The sequence below is a fragment of the Oryctolagus cuniculus genome, chromosome 7, assembly GCF_964237555.1.
Source record: "Oryctolagus cuniculus chromosome 7, mOryCun1.1, whole genome shotgun sequence".
Taxonomy (NCBI): Eukaryota; Metazoa; Chordata; class Mammalia; order Lagomorpha; family Leporidae; genus Oryctolagus; species Oryctolagus cuniculus.
The window spans coordinates 16,465,763-16,486,607 of NC_091438.1; the positions used below are offsets into that span (position 1 = coordinate 16,465,763).

Genomic DNA, 20,845 nt, shown 5'->3' on the forward strand with positions numbered 1-20,845 from the left:
GCTGGATAATCAATAAAGCTTCCCCTTGCTGTTTGCATAAGAGATGTCTCTTGGTGACGTTTTTCGGGTGGTCGATTCTCACAGGCCACACAGGCCCGAGGGGCCCCGGGGGAGTCAGTCGGGGGCATCGCGTGTGCCTGTAGGCATTGTTGGCGTCTGAAATTTTCCATAATAAGAACTTTGTGCTGGAGACTTCCTGCGTAGTGGCCAAGGAAGTAACCCCATTCAAAACCAAGCCCAGAGCTGTGGGCTTCGGTCTCCAGGTCCTTGCCACACGCACATGTCCGCCCACTCGGCCCTGCCTCCAGCCCTCCGTGGCTCCGGCTGCCTACCTCAGCCCTGGGCTGTCCCCGAGGCTCCCCCGAGGCCCCCCGTCTGCTGAGCCTGCAGTGGCAATGAGGGTGTGGGGGCTCTGGGGGGTCGCTCACTGCCCACAGCACAGGCTTTCACAGCCACGGGCTCAGCTGTCAATCCCGCCTCTCAGATGAGAGAGGGGAGGGCGGGCACACAGTTCATGGCCAGCCAAGACCATCACGGTGACATTTGCGATTCAGCGGCCAGCAGACACGGTCATAACCTTGGCAACCAGGTACAACCACCCCACTGCCTGGCAGGCTGTAACCTGTGCCTGCCACCTCGCCCACGCTCTCTCCGCCCCTCCACCCCAGCACAGCCATCTAGGAGGGGCTGGGGAGGTGGGGAGTGGGGGAGGGGGCCCAGGGACACCTCAAAGTCACTCGCAGCCCCTCCCTCACCCTGCTGGCAGCCACAGAAGTGGCAGGTGCAGGTCTACCGAGCACCTGCTGCGGGGCAGGGAGCTGGGGACACTGGCCCAGGACAGAGGTAGGGCACACAAGGCCACAGCTGTGGGGGGCTGCTTTCCCAGGAACCAACTGCCGCCCTCAGTGTCCCCCAGTCGGCATCTGCTGAGCGCCTACTGTGTGCCCGGTGCAGACGCAGCGTGGATGGGGACAAAGGGGAATCTTAGCAGGAAGTCACTGGGGAGCTTGGGACAGGAGGCGGCAGGGGTGGGGGAAGCAAGGAGGCGGATGGGTGAGGGAACACCCTGTGCAAAGGCCCTGGGGCGACAGCCTTGTTTATTTTTAATTTAAGAAGTCTATTTACTTGAAAGGCAAGAGAGAGGGAGTGGGAGAAGGAGTGGGAATCCCTCTCTCTCTCTCTCTCTCTCTCTCTCACACACACACACACACACACAAACACACAGCTCCCATCCACTGGGACACTCCCCAAATGCCCACAGTATCCCTGGCAAGACCAGTTGAAACACAGGAGTCAGGAATTCCATCTGGGTTTCTCACATGGGTGGGAAGGAACCAAGTAATTGGACTACCCTCTTCTGCCTTTCTAGGCACATCAGCAGGAAATTGGATCAGAAGGAGAGTAGCTAGAATTTAATATCTTTGTTGAGGATTTTCACAACAACATTCATCAGCTATGATAGTCTGTAGTTTTATTGTAGAATCTTTGTTGAGCTTTGATATCAGGGTAATGCTGATCTCATAAAACAAATATTAAGTGTTTCCTTCTCTGCATTTTGTTGGAGGCATTTTAAGATTCCTGTGAAGTTTTCTTTAAATGTTTTGTAGAACTATCCAATGGAGTCATTTAGTCTTGGGACTTTTCTCAGTTGCAAGGTTTCTGTAACTGATTTAGTCTTCTTACCAATTGCAGATAGGTTCCTGCTGTTCATGTTTTAGGATTAAATCTTATAGATTTATGATTCATTTATCTATTCTTCTAGGTTATACAACTTTACAGCATATACTTGTTCTAGGTAATCTGTCATAACTGTTTTTCTTTTGTGTGGCATCACTTGCAATCCTCCTCCACTTCTGACTTTCATTGAGTGTTCTATTTTCCTTAATCTACTGAAGTGTCCATTTTGGTGCTCTTAAGCAATGCTATATGTATTGTTTACTTTTTTCCATTTTCTTTGTTTTTTAAAATGTCTGCTGTAATCATTATCATTTCATTCCTTTCCTAAGTTTGAGTTATAATTTGTTCTTTTTCTAGTTCTTTGAGATGAATTTTCAGCGGTTGATTTGAGATTTTCATTTTTTAGAGATTTTATTTAATGATGTAAATTTCATAGGTACAATTTTAGGAATATAGTGGTTCTTCCCCTGTACCCACCCTCCCACCCTGACTCCTGTCCCACCTCTTACTCCTTCTCCCATCTCATTCTTCACTAAGATTCATTTTTAATTACTTTTATATACAAAGATCAACTGTATAATAAGTAAAGATTTCAACAGTTTGCACCCCCCCATGCACACAGTGTATAAAGTACTGTTTGAGAACAAGTTTAGTAGTTAATTCTCATAGTACAACTCATTAAGGAGAGTTCCTACATGGGGAATAAGTGTACAATGATTTCTGTTCTCAATTTCACAATTATTTATGTGAAGTCTTATTTATGACATTAGTGATCACCTGAGGATCTGGCCGTGCCACATCTGAATGCTTTAAGGGCTGGTTCTGAGGTCAGAGTGTTACTTAAAGTAATTCTCATTCTGTGAGTCTGTTGTGTGGACTGCTTCCCATGATGGACATTCCCTCATTTTAATTCTATTATTATTACCAGGCACTTGAAATTTCAAGTCCAGAGCTTTCTCCCACAGATGGCCCAGGCAAATGAAAAGCTAAGAAAAGAAATGGCAGCTGCACTACCTGGTCATTTGAACATTGAAAATATTGATGGGACTCTGGGAAAAGTTACACAAATGGATGTGGCCTTGTTTGAGATGAATCAGTTGGATTGGAAGGAAGAGGACCATTCAGAAGAGAGTTCGGGAGACAGTTCCGAGGAGTTCCTCCTCCGAGGACGAGGGTAACAGCGTGCCTTGTGAAGTCACTGAAAATAACATTAAGCTTCCTAAATCAGAAGATGGAAAAGGCAAGATTGAACTTTTGGACAGTCCAGCAAGTTAAAAAAAAGAAATAATGAAATAAATGATGTGAAAAGAAACAGGTGATAGAAGCCTGCAACATCTGTGAAAAAGGACGTGGGTCGCTGGCTGGTTTGGATTCCGGGTATCTACAGTGCTTGTGTGTTTTATTCATATGGACAGAGTTTGAGCCAAGAGCAGTTCGTGAATTGGGCAGCGCTCAAAACCCAAAGTGGGCAGAGAACTCCTTTCTGCAGTGTGGCCTGCAGTCCGAGGAAGTGAAGTGCAGACATAACGTGATTGGTAGCCCTAGGTTCTTGCCTTATTTGGTTACGATATCATCAGTTGTCTGCCTGTGATTGGCCAGAGCTCAGCTGTTTGTTTGAAACCCAGCTCTTAGAAGAATGTAGTCCTAAAGAAGGTGTAGGTGCTGAAGTAGTTGTGGTTTGTCACGTAGGGTCTCAAAGAATGGGGACAGCCTCAGGCTGATGGCCTCCTGTGTATTTGATGTCACATATGTGATACCAAGTATATTTTGCTTCTCAGAGAACTCCAAGCTGACTCTGCAAGAGTTGAAATATATAGCATTTGGGTTGCTTCCAGCGGTAAACTGATTGTTGATCCTGTGCTAAAGAGACACTGTGTTTAGAAAGCTTAACTGTGTGTGGTGACAAGTGCATTTGTTGGCCTCTTTGTTCTTCAGCATGGAGTTCAGAAATATCGAAGTTATTTTAAGGTAAAAAAAAATCACCAGTTTGTTTTTGTTTGAAATTATCCTTTTGGATAAAAGAACCTAGTTTTTTAAGGTTAGTATAAAAGTCTAATTTATTTGTCACTATCAAAATGAGTTTAATGAGGTAAGTTTTTTTTAAAGAGGAAAGATGTTTTCACAAATAAAAGAATGACTTATAAAAAAAGAACTGATAGTCTACGCCTAAATAATTCATTTCAGTATTTCTCACAGGATATGACAATTCAGCTATGAGTATACTTTTTATCATACTGATTTCTACAGGTCTGTGGCTTTCTCACTTCTGGAGTATATTTTGAGGGGTTTTATTTTACATGAAATAGAGTCCTAAAGCTCTAAATATTTCCTATAATAAGGAACTAATAAGACACTTGCTCAGCAAATTGCCAAGCTACATTGTGTTCTTGCTGAAGGCAGAAGACTCAGCATTAAACATGTTCAACAAATGTCCTTTGTTAAAGAGTTCAATAATTATTTATAGTGGAGTTAGAATTAATTGATACATTATTCAAAATGTTAAATTCAAGACATATTTTACACTGTTAAAACCTGAATATCACTTCACACAAGCTCTCTTAAGATTTAGTGAATTACTAAAACTGTTCCATTGAGCTATACAATCATTTAAGGGAAAAATAAACGACTTAGTAGGCATCAGATTAGATTTTTTTTTCACAGAACATACAATGTTCATTTATATGTAGTTTTAAAAGAGCTGTACATACCTAATACTTTATATAGCCTTATGGCTTATATAACATTATACTTTTTTTCCTTATATATCAGGGTTTGTTACTCTCATCATCACTAACATTACAGGGTGGATATTTTTGTGTTGTGAAAGACTGCTTTGGGTGTTGTAAGATGTTTGGTAACATCCCTGTCCTCTGCTCTGTGTCCCCATCTCTCCAGTTATGAAAAGTGGTCTCCAGACATTGGCAACTCTCTCCTGGAGGCCAGAGTTGCACCGGCCTCAGTTGAGAACTCCATGAATGTAGATACAAAAGTGGCTAAAGGGGTGTACAAATGATGTTATTAGCCAGACAACTCATTCTTCCTCTGAAGTCAAACTGCTTTAACCCACTGTATTTTCCAGGATGCTCTACTCTTTAAAGTTCCAGCTCTTTTTCCATATGAAGCCCCCTGAACTACAACCAAACTTCAGAGCTTCAGATCTCAGCCCAGGACTAAACTCTCCCCACTATACTAAGATTAAAAATAAAAAAAAAAGATAAAACTGTAAGTGGCATTGCCTTGAATTTAATAAGTAGCTTTTTATTCCATTTAACTTTAAGGCTAAATGACAGCTTTTATACATTTTTGATCTTAGAATCTTATAAGTATTACTCAAGAAGCATTTTTTGCACCTTTATTACTACATTTCTTTCAAAGTAACTCATCCAAGACCATCTACCAGCCTTAACCAATTCACCGGTAAATTCTAAAAAAATCAAATCTTGCTCTGTCTCACACTGTAAAACAACATTACACAATTTTTCCAGAATTTCTTCCTGGTTATTACACTGAAAATGGCTGGATTCATTCAGTGCCTTCTCTGTCTCCCCTCTCCTTCTGGGGTTCCTTGCAAAAGGGAGTGAGGGATAAGACAAAGACGTTGAGCCCAAAGTTCTTGCTAGCTCTTTCCATCACTTCTTTCCTCCAAACTTGGTCTTCTCTTTCTACCTCTGCTTCTTTCTAATAAGGCTCTTTCACAAAACAATCAAGGCCAATCTGGATGTGAAGTCCAGAGCCATTCACAGGTAATAAACTTTGATATCTGCAGCACAAGTAAGCACAGAACCCAAACCCAAGCCAAAGTCAAATTAGAGCCAGAGCCAAAGCCAAAGCCAAAACCAACTAACCAAACACAAACTTCTTTTCTCTCTGACATTGTCAGTTTTCCTGTTTTGGCCCTCAAGTTGTTGTGACAGTTTTTAGGCATATTGACAGTTATTTCTGAAGGGTTAGAAACAGCACAATTTGCAACAGGTAATACAACTCCTTATCATTGAAGTTTCATTTTCTATAAGGCTGATAGTGAAATGAAGTCATCTTTGACATCAACTTGCAGCACCTCATCTAAAAATGACCTTTTAGAATAATTGATGGAGACTTTTATCTTTATGTCTTTTATTGATGGGGACTTTCTAAGGTGTGCCCACTAGGCTGTAGCCAGACTACTCCAATGGACTAAAGGAAGTCTAGTTTGCAATGATTCCTGTCAGTCTTTCTATAATTGATGATGTTTGTTAGAAAAATGTACTAGTTAAAAGAGTAGAATTAATACATATTCTACATGTTTCACTTACTTTCAAACCACAACAATTGACTGTTTTCCAATATGTTGTTTTTTTTTTTTATTTTTTATTTTTTTTTTATTTTTTTTTTATTTATTTTTTGACAGGCAGAGTGGACAGTGAGAGAGAGAGAGACAGAGAGAAAGGTCTTCCTTTGCCATTGGTTCACCCTCCAATGGCCGCCGCGGCCAGCGCGATGTGGCCGGCGCACCGCGCTGATCCGATGGCAGGAGCCAGGAGCCAGGTGCTTTTCCTGGTCTCCCATGGGGTGCAGGGCCCAAGCACCTGGGCCATCCTCCACTGCACTCCCGGGCCACAGCAGAGGGCTGGCCTGGAAGAGGGGCAACCGGGACAGAATCCGGAGCCCCGACCGGGACTAGAACCCGGTGTGCCGGCGCCGCTAGGCGGAGGATTAGCCTAGTGAGCCGCGGCGCCGGCTTGTTTTCCAATATGTTGTATAACTATACATGCAACTGAGCATACACTCTTCAATTTTCTTTTTGTTACAATGGTAGAATATTAATCAAAATAAAGTAATGATTACAGGTCATTTAGGATGTATATATTCCTTCATATTTGAGATACTGTGCATGTATAGTCTTTCAGTATTAAAATTATGAAAATAAACACAATTATTAATATATTTTATGACCTGTATTTATCATACTATCTACAAAATATAGGAAATCACAAATTATGTCACTTTTAGTCATTTAAACTAGCTTAAAAACTGATAACTCTAGTTAGTCATAACTATCAACTTATTGTGTTAATGGTAAGTTAGATAAAAAGTATAAATTAAACAGAAGGTAATAAACATCACTGAATATTATATTGTCTTATCTTAATCATAGCCCAAAGTTTTCAGTAATTAATTTATATAAATGTAGCAGTGAATAAAATTCTATGGATATGCCACTTAAGAAATACATAAATTATTAGATATATCTTCACAAAATTGGTATCATAATTTACAGCTTTCTATTACTAACATTACTTTATGAAATCTTTCAAATACACAAGTATCCAGTTTTCAAGTACAATGACTATTAACATTGTACTATGTTCACTCCAGCTCAACCACTTAAAAAATACAAGATAGTTGAGGTAAACTTGGAGCCTTATTTAAAAAGCCTCTGAGTTCTATTTTGGTGTATTAGGAAATTACAAACATGAATTTAATGCTTCTAAATCCCTTACATGTATTAATGTTTAGTAGACACATATAAATGTATATTCCTACATATAATGTAGTCTTCTAATATTAAAGGGTTTATATGTATTAAATCCCACTTTATATTTCACTGGGAAGCCTGCTATTCTCACCCCATGTTAGGTTTCACAATTCACCTTCTCTGACAGGTGCATCCCAGTTCAGCAGTCCTCACACTGTGGGGTGTCAGGAGCACCAAGGACACTGGGAAATCTCAAAGGCCAGAAAGTCCTGCAGTGAGAGATCTGCACCTGTGTGCTCGTCATTCTCTCTTCTGGTGATTCTTACACACCAAGTGTGGAGACCACTTCTCTAGGCAGTGTCACTGGCCTTGTTTGTACTTGGTTTTATGAATATATTACAGCTTAACCCTTCTCTTCCTGCTGGACATTTGCTATTTTCTTTTTTTATTTTCTACGTAATATACTTTTTAAATTTAACTTTTTATTTGTGTATTTCACTCTAGTTCTGTGACAACAAAGTGACATCTGTGTACCAGAGCATACATACATCAACAGTAAGATGTAGCCTTCCATTACACCACTGCTAGAATATTTAGCTTTCATAGGAGACATAAGCATGTAAGATGGCCACACCAAATAATTTTCTGTTTTTTTCTTAATCTTAATTTTTTAGCAAAAATACTTTTATCAATGTCAATGTTAATAGAACTATAAGTTATCTGTGTGATGTGGTACGTGTGTGTGGGAATCATTCAACTGTGTCATGTTGTATTTGTTGCTAGAGTAATCTCACACATACACATAAGGAACTGTCACCATAATTAAGGGCTAGCTACTGCTGTTAGTTGCACAATGATAAAGTTATTTTGAAAATATTGGTTAGCCCACTTATATGTGAAAAATGCCCTTTCCACTTATACAGAAGAAAAAAAATATTCAGAAAGTTACTTTTGGCCTTGCTATGTCAAAAAGTCAACTGTACAAAGATCTAAGTTAAACTAAAATTATAATTTTAAAAGTCTATTAAAAACAAAAATGTCATGCATTTTATTATCAGTTATGTAGAGGCTTTAAAACTGTTCCAAGACCATATAATATATATTAGCTTTTATACTGCTAATGCACAACTAACAGCAAACTTGATTAGAATAACAGAAATCTTTCTTAATTACACCTTTATATATCACACTAGAGAGACAAATGCCACAAGGTCTGCAGAACCATTCAGTTCTAAGCACTCAAATGGAAGAATAACTTTATGTGTTGTAGTCCTTCACATATAGAATAACAAAAGGAAAAAAATTCTGCAGTCTCACGTTACAAAAAAACGTACTGCTGTAAAATGTAAAGAAGGGGTAACAGGATATCTTCTATAACACAAAATAACACACCTAGTGTCAAAAAGCAAACAAAACTTCTAAATAAAAATATCAAAATACACAGAGCAACTGAAGCACAAATCCTGCATTAAATACAGTAAAGATTGAGTAAGACAATGCACTAGTTAATAAAAGACACAAAAATAGGGAGACCTAGGGCAACCAGTAAATAAAACCAAAATAATGGGAAAACAACCTGAACCACTGTTTACCCTAGTTGGAGTACAATATTTATTGGTGTCTTTCCATTCATATAATACCTAACACTGTACATTAAGTTTTTAATGTCACAGAAAAACTTGGTTCTCCCATGAAATTCTTTAATTTCTTGATGAATTTTTCAAAGTAGACATTATTATGAATGAAAAACAGCCAACAAATTGGCACCTCTATTTAACGATGAAGAATTACAGAAACTTTTTAAAAGTTATCATAATCTTTTTTATCTTTTCTCCCCTCAGCTTCAAATCCATCAACTCCATCACTACCCCTTCTTTGCTTTCTGTTGTTGTGGATGTTAAAACGTTGGCTCATTTCTGGTAATGGATCCATGCCTAACACTTTGTGTATTTGGCGGAATGCAAGGAGTCCCAAAGCAAACTGTGCACTGGATGTAATGTCTTCACGCTGCTGGTCAGTCACTGTTGCCAAGGTGTCAAATGGATCCTTTTCACAAGGATCCAGAAGTCCAGGGGTACCTTTAAGAATAATCCCGGAAGAAATACACTCAAAAACTCTTCTCAGTGCATCTCCAGGGCTCTGGGGACTAGAAGCACTACTGATTGCCTTCTCTACTAATAACTCCATAGCCCAGCTTGGAAAATCAGACCAAGCTGGAACTCATTGACAGAGGTCTCGGAGAATACGTATGATTATCACACAGGACTGCAGACCATTAGCTCTAGCCTGGAACCACTTAGCTTGGCGTAGAGCAGCCAGAGCGTCAAGGCATTTTTTCCTGTCCAAGACATCCGGTGGATCTTTCACCATACCCGAGGTTACATTTCCTTCCCTCATGTTCTCTTCTTGAATAATTGGAGATGTCAAGGTGATAGTGACTTGCATTTTGGGTTCCACACAGGAATTCAAAATTATTGCCACTTCAGATACAGCCCATTTTATATCGTACTTCTCAGGACTTATAACAGCAAGCTGTTTGGGGAGGTTTCCTGCAATTCGGCTTAATAATGTCTTTGAAGGATTTTCTGAGCAAAGCAAAACAAGGCTGACATTTCTATCTCCTTGGAGAAGTAATCCTTTTGCCAATACTCCCACTTGCAAAACTCCTTTCAAAGCTCTGTCTTTCCCTCCCTCTTTCTTATCATCTCCCTCCTTGTTCTTGCTCTTTTCATGTTCAGACAAACTGTCTGAAACAAGTTCTAAAGCACGTTCAGTGATAAAAACAATGTTTTGAACTGCCTGTAACTCCTCTTCAGTTGCATAAATGGTTGCATGCTTTGTCATCACATAATGGTCATCAGATGAGTCAGGACGATGCAAAGGTGCAGGCCCCTGTGGTTGAGGTGGCATGCCTGGTTGCACTCCCAGAGGCCTAAGGGGCCTGGAGGACCATGTGGATAGCCTCCATCAGGCATCCAGTGGTGATCCTCCCAATGGTGTTGTCTTCCTCCATTCTTCTCCAGGGCACGTCCTCTTCATTACGTCTCATTTCCATCCTCCAGTGCTCCTCCTCTTCTCGTCTTTGCCAATACTCCTCCTTCTGCATTTGCTTTCTCATTTTCTCTTTTTGAATGTTCTCGAATACTGGACTTCTACTTGCAAATCTGGATTTATTTTTTTTTTATTTTGAAGTCTGTGTCTTTGTCCTTTTAAAGGCATCTCCTTAGTATTGGGGTCGTTAAAATTGCACTCGCATCATTTACAATGGAACCTAATTACTTTTCCTTCATCATTTTGTACCTCCTCCACATGATCGTGGCCCACTGGCTGGACGTCACTCTGTAAAGCTGCAAGATATGCAGGTGTGACCGGCTCTGACACCGTGTCTGACTTTACTTCTGGAATGTGCTCAGAAGAAGTGACAGGAACATTTTTAACACATTCCGTTCCTTTTAAGTCTTCTGCTTTGTTTCCTGTTGACTGCAGTTTATTACCACCAACAAAGTTTATTTTGGGTGTACATGTTTTCTTGGCAGCCTCGTATTTGTAGGCACTGCTGATACTTTAGTGCTGGATGTGCTGTTAAGAGATGTGTTTCCTGTAGTAGTAAGACCTTTCACTGAAGAAGTTGCCATCGATGAAGCATTCACAGGGCAATTGTTTGCTGCAGTACTTGAAGGAGAGGCAGTCGGTTTTGAAGCAGATACAGCTGTTGAAGAAGTAGCTTGGCTAACAGCGTTTGGCTCTGTTGATGGAATTGGTTTACCCAGTTTTGTATGTAATTTAACCACTTTCTGATGCTTAGCACCACAGATGTGGGCAGCATATGCATCTGCTCCTGTACAGGACACATCGCAGAGCTCACAACGCAGCTGGTTGAGTCCCACGAGCAGAGTTATCGCTGCTGCTGGTATTTTGTGAGGCTTTCAATGCGGCTTCTTTTTTTATGTTTCTGTCCTTCTAAATGGTCTTTGTAAGTCTGTGGTCCAGCACAGCTGATCGTACACACATCACAGCAGTGAATCTGGGGTGGTTTCGGGGCTGTTTGGTTTCAGCTGTTCATTTTGGAATGGTGCTTTTTTAGTAAAGTGGTCCCTGTCCAGGCAGCTGCTGCAGCTTCTGTTGCTGCTGCTGCTGTGGGCAGCAGGAAGATGCGGCTGAGCACACTGCTGCTTCATAACCTGAGTGAGATGTGCAGAGTGAGTAACTGCCCTGCTGCTGTAAGTAGCACTCTGAGTGTAGGGCCGCACCACGGTGGCTGCAGCTGCTACTGGCTGTACGTGGAGGACACAGGACAAGTGGAGAAAGTAGTGGTAGCCGGACTCGGTGTGGCTGGTTTTATGGCTGTCACTGTCGAGTTTGCTGGGCTTCAGTATACGGAGTTGCACCTTGGCTATAACCTGCTTTGGGAGCCGTCTGATGGTAGGTTTCAGCAACAGCAGGCTGAGGCCGGGCAGCAGCAGCGAGGGCAGCGGCAGTTGCTGGTGGTTGTTGGTAGTACTGCTGACTGTCGTAAGCTGCAGCAGGAGCTGTGGGTCTTACCTAGGAGTAGGAGTCCTGGGAATTTTGTGTAGGAGCTGGGGGAGGTGGTGCTGGTGCCTCTCATTGCCTCTGGGTATAACCACAGTCGGTTGCTGTGTGTGCAGCGGGGTAGCCTCCATAGGCGGCAGCTGTTGCTGCAGCGGCCACAGCTACTGGAGCAGGCCTGGCAACTGCAACTGTGCATAGGCAGCAGTAACCGTGTGAGCAGCTACTGGAGCCTGATGGACAGTGCAGCTAGAACTGCAGTTGGATGAGAACAGGCCACACCCGAAGCTGACTGTTGGCTACACTGGGCTGCAACCCCCGCCGCCGCCCCGCTGTGGGTGAATCCAAAGTAGTTGCCGTCGCCATTTTGGCGTCTTCCCCAGCAGGCCAGCACAGAGGAGGAAGCACTACAGGGCGTGTGGGAACCCTGGGCCTGGGCTGCTGCTGCTGCACTCCGAGCTCTCACCCGCGGCCTCCCTCCTGTGAGTAATATGCTTTGTGTAATACCAATATGGTGACATTACTTTCAGTGTATACCCTGACTAAAGGGACCGACTGCTATTGGTTTGGCTGGAATTTACCACTGTTCCAGCCTGGTAAACTGTTAAAACTGATCACCCTAGAAAGTAGATAATTTTACATACATGTAACGTTAGTATTGTAACATTTCCAAAAAGAATTTCATATTTTGCCGTGCAGAGTGGTATATAGGTAATGCTATTTAATTTTTGTTTTAATTTGCACTTCATTGTTGACAACTATGACTGATTTTTGTTGAATGTGTGTTAGTCTTTTAGGTTTCTTACTCTATGAATTATTTGTTCCCCTTTTTCTGATAGATTGTTTATTCTTCCCTGTGATTTCTTAAGATTTTTAGATTCCAAAATTAAATAATTGAAATTATCTTATGTTAGTCTATGTCTTGTCTTTTACATGTATTTTGTTTTGCACAATTTAATTTTCACACAAATATTCAGTTAAAGTCTTATGCTTTGTCTTTTAGTCATTTGTATATACTAGAGTAATAACATTTGTGCAAATATTTTCCTGTTAATTTGAAGATTTACCTTTGATGTTTCAATCTTTGGTATACCTAGAACTGTGTGCAGTTAGTTTTACTTCTTGTCATATAAATGGCAAATTATTCCAACAGTGTGGTGAGGATCTAAGAGTCATTGATTTATATCATATTTATGCACCGAATCTAATTTTTATATATTTCTTACTTCAGTTTATGGATTCTGGCTTCTGGTCATATAGTCTATGTTTGATCTCTATTCCTAACACTCCAGTAATTTCTCTTAGTTATTATGATTTTTAATTAGGCATAATATATGGTAGAATATGTGATTTCACATTGTTCATTTTTAATACTATTCTTGGTATTTGAGCAAAACCAATTGAATATATTGGGTTATGTAGAAATAATTTCTATCCTAATAATTCAATGAATTGAGGGTTCACTGTATATATGGGTTCATGATGACAGGGCATTTCACCATTTTCTTAAGAGGATTATTCATATTTGCAAAATATTCTGTTAAAATATATTTAAAGAAAGACATCCCTCTGGGGATACCAAAAGGACACAGTGGTTTTCTTTGACAGTTTATGAAATGCTCAGAAAAGAAGTTTTGGGAAGCCAACTAATTAAATTTTTTCATTTATATCAAAGAGTTTCTTTTTCAGCAGATATGTAAGAACATGAAATATATTGCCATTTCTCTCTAGATACTTTGGCCATTTCCCAGCATGTACTCCACATAATTTTGTTCATGCGACTCTGGGATAGAAAAATGCAATAAGTAAGTACCCAGTATGAATGGACTTGGTAAAGGTCTTATGGTAAAATACAGTACTGCTCCAACTAATTAAAGAACAGAAATAGCCAAAAAAGAAGAAGAAAAAGAGAGAGAAAAAGAAATGAGAGACAGAAAGTGATAAAGAAAAGAAATACTTCCCTCCTCTATTGTCATCTAGAATGTGGTGGCAAATTCAAAAGGAGCAGCACTCCAATTAGAAATAGAGGAGGTCTCCAGGAAACTACTGAGGGACAGAAACAGAAGCTTAAGACAGGGGCGTGTAGTTTCTGTGAGGAAACTGTGTCAGCGTCGATTAAGTTAGTTGTTGCTTGTTTTCCAGAAGCAGGGAAGGATGCTTACTAGAACAGAGCAATCAGGGGCCACTTTTCCAGCTTCTCTGCCAGGAAGGCAGCCTTGTCACTGGGCTTACAGCTGCAGAAATGCTCAGTCCTGATGGCCAGCATGAATTTAAAAAGTTTTTGGATCAAAGTAAATATACTTTAATACCATTTTCTGTGCACTGTGAAGTGCTCTTTTACACTATCGAATATTAGCAGATGTGTTGTCTTATAATTCTTTTAATATATAAACTTGTGTGTGTTTGGATAGCTGAGTGTAACTTTCTGGTCACATTAATAGAAAAAATATTTGCTCAAAAGCCAGAATAGAATGATCTCTGGATAAATATAAAATAAAATAAAGTATAAATGAAATATTAATTTTTACACTCAACAATTTTATGTTTTATATATTCAAATCTCTGAAACCATGTTAAAGAGCAAGTGACAAATTGTACAAAATATCTGTAACATAAAATAGAGCTAATAGTTTAAAAAACAGATGATAAAGATCACAGAGAAAAATATGAGGCCATATAATAAAAATGGGGATAGCGATTAAGCTGTTGTCATGAAAATGACAAAATAAAATGGTTTCAATAAGATAAAATTTTGTTTCGTTTTCATGTGAGAACAAAGAGACTGACCAGTGAGCTCTGAGCCCTTGATCACTGAAGCTTCTTCTGTCCATCATTCAGTTTCCTGGGAGCATTGTCCATAACCACAGGTAAGCCAGGTCGCCACTTCACTGGGGAACCAGAGGACAGCATCACCTGTATACAAGAGAATATTGAATACATCTCTTCCACACTGTTCAATTGTTGAAAATTGGGCCTCATAGCCATACCAATGGCAAGGGAGAGTGGAGGATGCATTCTATGAATAAGAGGTCAAGTGTCCAGAAAAAAATAGAACTAATGCTCTGCCATAGGTTGCCATAGCATCTAGGAAAAAAATGTTTCACAAAGAAATATGAACATGTAAATTTAATAAACTAAATGATATAAAAACAGTAGTAAAATGTACTAAAACAGAAGTACATGCTCTTTTTTTGATCTCACAAGATTTTTCACAAATGTTAATAACAGCTGTTGAAAATATAACAAAATGAGCATTTTCAAATATTGTTGGTAAAAAAAAAAAGTATCCATAGGTATTACTTTAACGGAAAGCAATTTGGCCTTAAATAGAGAAGTGCCTACAGGTCCAAATTGAGAACCATTATGTGCAAATTACTGGCCAACACTCTTCAAAACTGCTGCTATCATAAAGACCAAGGAAAGTTGGATGTCTGCTCCAGGTTAAAGAAGATATGAAAGAAAATATAGTGCATTATATGCTTCCTGACCTAGGGAAAAAGCATTGTTTTACAAAGCATGAATACGGTCTATAGACTAGATAGACATTTTATTATTTTTTTATTTTGATCATTGTACTGTAGTTATACGAGGTGTTAAAAATAGGAAATCAGATAATGGGCATTTGAGAACTCTGGTATTATTTTGAACGTTTTTGTAATTTTGAAATGACTTCAAAATGAAGTTTCATCATACTTAAAAGTAGACCCTACTTCTGAGCCCTTCTCCTTGTTTATCGTGTGCATTAAACTATCAGAAAGCTAGTTAGACTTTAACCCTTCCAAAGCTACAAGCTGCAAATGCCTCCTTGGGGAATAGTCTATGCATATGATACACCAGAATGCTTGCAACAAACTACATACTAACTAAATGTCAAATTTCATACATGTTCAGCCTCAAAGAAACACTAGTGTTCATATTACATGCAATTGGAATGATTTCCTGAAAAATAATGTACATTGAAGCTTTTTGCCATTTTTTCTGTATTCTCATTTTTCTCTTATTCCTTTCTACTATTGCATTTTCAATTGTTTCTGTTCCACTTATTTTATTTAAGTGAGGATGTGTTTTTCAAAGTATTTTTTAGAATTCTTAACTAAATAAATTAAATACTCACACAAATCACCTATAATTCCATCTCATTTTTATGTTATAATTTTATTTAAATATATAAAAGTAAATCATATGCATTCTAAACTTTGTTAATGTTACAAAGTTAAAATATGATTATATTAGTCATTATTTTACATTGGTCATGCCTATGGTTGTATCTACCAAAGCCACAGAGAAATGTAATCAGCCAGATGTTTGAGTTTAAAAACAAAGGCAGCTATTAGAAACATCTGGAGGTTGCAAAGATTATTCCAATTTACTCAATGTTTATCTTTATCCAAATACCTCCAGTGTGTCTCATCTCTCCAGGCTGGTGAACACAGACACACTGAACTATCTCCAAGGTCCATATGTAATGCTGTAGGCAGTTGACACCTCAAGATGAAAGCATAGCTCACATTAGTGTTGATTAACATCAGTATATTTTGAAATATTCTTGATTCTCCTGACAAATTCTAGGAATACTGGTCAAAAAGAGTCTAACAGAGATTTTGTGTTCACGATAGAAAGTAACCCTGATAGACTGAAATGACAGTGAGTTGATACAAAGAACACCTTCTCTGCCACATAGGAAGCAGAGATCATAGTTATACCAAATACCTGTCCCCAAGACTTCAGTGACAATATGGCTCTTTATTTAATAGGTGTTGGCACTATGTTTTCTCCCTGGGAAGTTTCCCTTAACAGAACATGCCCAGCCTGATATGTGAAGTCCTAAGTTATGTTCTGAATGACCTTGACTAGCACAGGGAAATTATCCTACGTTTTCATTGTAAAAATTGCAACATTGAATAGCAGTGCAGGACTTCTGCAATTATCATTTGTTTAGCTCTTGGTTGGATCTAAGGTGCCTCCAGAAACCTCTGTCTTAGCACCACAGCCCCATTGCATAAGCAGCTACTGCCAGACACCACTTTGTGAATCTGTTCTTAGAAATTACGAAGGAATGAGGATGAGGGAATGAAGATTGTGAGATCATGTGTGTTTGTGTGTGTGTGTGTTAGTATGTGTGTGTGTGTGTGTGTGTTAACATGCTATCAGATCTCATATAACTGAACCCATTCACCTTATTCTGATTTATTTAGAAAGTATACTTTTGCTAAAACTGCAAGAATTTGTAGAATTTAATAGACACGTTATAGATATATTCAACTCCATGTTAGAAATACTAACAACCTGAAATGCTAAGAACCCCTTAAGGTGACCAAGAACATAAATCAAGTAGTTCTATGGGAAATAACAAATGAAACCTGAACAAAAATGAGAGTATACTGTTTATTTTTATTTTGTTACAGCTTATTTTTATTTTTTCTTTCTTTCTTTCTTTTCTTTTTTTTTTCTTTCTTTCTTTTTTTTTTTTTTTTTGACAGGCAGAGTGGACAGTGAGAGAGAGAGATAGAAAGGTCTTCCTTTTGCTGTTGGTTCACCCTCCAATGGCCACTGCAGCTGGCGCGCTGCAGCCGGTGCACCACGCTGTTCCGATGGCAGGAGCCAGGTACTTATCCTGGTCTCCCGTGGGGTGCAGGGCCCAAGCACTTGGGCCATCCTCCACTGCACTCCCGGGCCATAGCAGAGAGCTGGCCTGGAAGAGGGGCAACCGGGACAGAATCTGGTGCCCCGACTGGGACTAGAACCTAGTGTGCCGGCGCTGCAAGGCGGAGGATTAGCCTAGTGAGCCGTGGCACCAGCACAGCTTATTTTTAAATACCTTTAGTTAGATACAAATCAATGCACATATTTAAAAACATAGGATTTGATATATGATAACATCTACAAGAAAAATTATGCACATAACCCTAAAATTTTCCTTGTGTCCCTTTTTTTTCTATTGTGGTAAAAGACATGATATAAAATTTACCAAATTAATGATTTAAATGTGTAATGCAGAAGCAGCTACATGCACCTTGTGCAATAGGTCTCTAGGACTTTCTTATCTTGCAAAATTACAATTCTATACCTGTTTGACAACAGTTCCGCTGTCTAATTGAAGCTTTGTAACCTGTGACCATCATCTTCCTATTCCCCTAATCCCTACCCAGAATCCCGTAATTCTCTACTATTCTGCTCTTCGCTTGTATGAGTTTGATTTTTTAGATTCTGTATGTTACAAAGACATGCAGTATTTGTCTCCCTGTGCCTGGCATACTTCGCTTTTCAGTCATTTTCTGCAAATGATGGCATTTTGTCATGGTTGTGTGTGTGTGTGTGTGTGTGTGTGTGAGAGAGAGAGAGAGAGAGAGAGATTGGATAGTATTCTATTATTTTTTGAAGCCACATTTTCTTTAGCCACTCGTATGTTACACAACCACTTAGGTTGATTCCATAACTTGGCTGTAGCAAATAATACTGTGATGAACATGGGAGCACAGATACTCTTTGACATAATGATTTCGTATCTTTTGGGTTAATATCTGGAAGTTAGATTGTGGATCACAGTGTAACTCTAATTTTAGTATTTTGAGAAAGCTTCATCCAGTTTTCCATAATAGCTGTGCTAATTTACATTTTCACCAACAGTCTACAAGGACTTTTGTCTCAATCCTCATCAATACTTGATATCTTTCATTCTATTTTTTATTGACCTTCTCTCCAGTTGATCTATTCATTTTTGAAAATAAAGGACAAAGTTATACTATTACTCCGTTACTTTATTTCTTCCTTCAGTCAGCAAATGTTTTCCTTTTATTCCTTTTATTTGTGTCCTTTGCTCTTCTCTCTGAATATGTATTTACAATCCCTAATGAAATGGCCCTTTTCTGCTTACATTGTTTATTTCTTTGTCTCTTGTGACCATTTTTAAATTAATTTTTTTTCAAATATAAATATGGTCACCTCTGTTCCCTTTTGGTTCCCATTTGCATGAGATATCTTCTTTCTAATCCTTTCACTTTCAGCCTATGTATGTCCTTATATAAATTGAATCTCTGTAGCCAGCAGTCTCATATTCATTGTTAATCCTTACTTCCCAATGCCTCCTGTTTCTGCCATCCCTTATTCTCCAGAAAATGACTGATTTGTGTTCTTTTACTTTGGATGCATTTGCACTCTAGAATTTTATAAAAAACAAAGTCTACAGTATATGGCTATATTTGTCTAGTGAAATTAGCATAATTATTTTGAATATCAGGCAGAAAAAAAGTAATAAAACCATCCAGATTACAAGTACAGAATTTAATTAACTCTCCTTACTTTCAAGCTCCATAACTGTCTGTGAGAAAATCGGATGCAGTTTATAAAAAGCTGCCAGAACTACTAAGCAAACTTAGGTCACAGAACAATATATTCAATGCCACTTAATTTCCAAGTAGTATCCACTTCACGAATATGATAATTTGCTTATCCATTCATCTTTTGATGGATATTTTGGGTTTTGTTTCCAGTTTTGTACATGATATAACCCTTATGGAAATGCATGTAAAATTTTTGTATGGACATCTTTTCATTTCTCGAGTTCTAGGAGGTCATAGCTGGGTTCTATAATAGGTAAATATTTAACTTTTTTGAAGCTGCCAAGCAGGTTTCTATAGTAGTTTTACCATTTTATTTTCCCACTAACTATGTATGAGAATGTTAGTTGAGTTGCTGCACATACTCATTGTTACTGGAGTGGCCAGGCTTTTAATTTTAGATGAATAATAAAGTCTTACAGTGTTTCAGTTTCCATTTACCTAATGACAGATGATATTGAGAATCTTCACAGGCTTATTTGTCATCTGCATGTTTTTTGGTGAATTGTTTGTTCAAATAATTTGCTCACCTTTTTAACTGACTTGTTTTCCTGTGAAGTCAGTTCTTTCTATATTCTGGATATAAAGGCTTCATCAGTTATATGTTTTTCAAATATTTTTCCCAGTCTATGGCTTGTTTTTGTTTACTTATTTCTAATTTTCTTGACAGTATAATTTAAATAATTATTTTAATAAAACATTTTAAATAACTAATTTTAATAAAATCCAGCTTGTCATTTATAATCATTATTTTAATTTTAATAAAATTCAGTTTTTCAACTTTCTAATTTATATATCATGCTTTTGGTTGTGTCTAAGAAATCTTTACCTAACTCCAAGGCACTAGTTGACTTTTATAGATGTGGGATATTGATTTTAAAAATCTTGTTATTATTGATCATGAATATTAAATTGTTCAAGCATTTTCCATTGAGTTACTTTTACATCTTTGTTGAAAATCATTTGTCTGCATGTATGAGGTCTGTTTCTAGATTCCCTATTTGTTTCACTGATCTAGTTGTCTGTCATTTTGCTGTGCTTTTATAAAACTTTTGAATTCAGATACTGTTAGTCTTTTAACTTTGTTCTTTCAGAGTTTAACTGTTTCAGGTCCTCTGCATTTGCACATAAATTTTAGAATCCATACCATTAACTTTCATTTTTATAAAGCTTTCTGGAATTTTTAGGAATGCTTTGAATCTATAGATCAATGTAGGGGGAATTGACATTTCAATAACATTGAAAATTCCTACCCATGAATTCAGTATATCTCTCCACTGATTTAAGTTTTTATTATTTTTCCTCAGAAATATCTATAGTTATCAGAGTACAGTTTTGGTATTTCTTTAATAAGATTTATACCTAAATGCTTTTTTCTAATGTTACTGCAAATGGTTGTGCTTATTTTTAGTTCAATTTCTGATTTTTTAAATTGTTTTTGTATAGTGATCTTGTGTCCTGCAAACTTTCTAAATTTGCTTATTTGTTCCAGTTGCTTTGTAAAGACTACATCCTATTTTCAAGACAATTATAGGGTCTGCTAGTAAAGGCTATTTTATTTCTCCATTTCAAATATAGATAAGCTTTCACTTATTTTCCCTAGTTACAAAGGACAGAACCTCTTGAATAAGGTTAAAAATAAATGCTATAGTAGACATTTTTGCCTTATTTTTTTATCTTAGGGGGAGAGTCTTGAATCTTTTTTAAAAAAAAATTTAAGTTTTTTAAGGTGGACAAATTTCATGTATTTCACATATACAGATTTAGGAGCATAGTGATACTACTCACCTTACATTCCCTCCCACTCATGCTCCTGCCCTTTCTCCTCCTTCCTTTCTCATTCTTTCTT

At 38.3% G+C, this 20,845-nt stretch overlaps 2 pseudogenes; both read right to left on the reverse strand.

Annotated features, from left to right (window-relative positions):
• Nucleotides 1-8,841: 8,841 nt before the first annotated feature.
• Nucleotides 8,842-10,632, reverse strand: LOC138850485 (zinc finger RNA-binding protein pseudogene; annotated as a pseudogene).
• A 394-nt stretch (nt 10,633-11,026) lies between these two features.
• Nucleotides 11,027-17,958, reverse strand: LOC100339614 (zinc finger RNA-binding protein pseudogene; annotated as a pseudogene).
• Between the last annotated feature and the right edge of the window lie 2,887 nt (nt 17,959-20,845).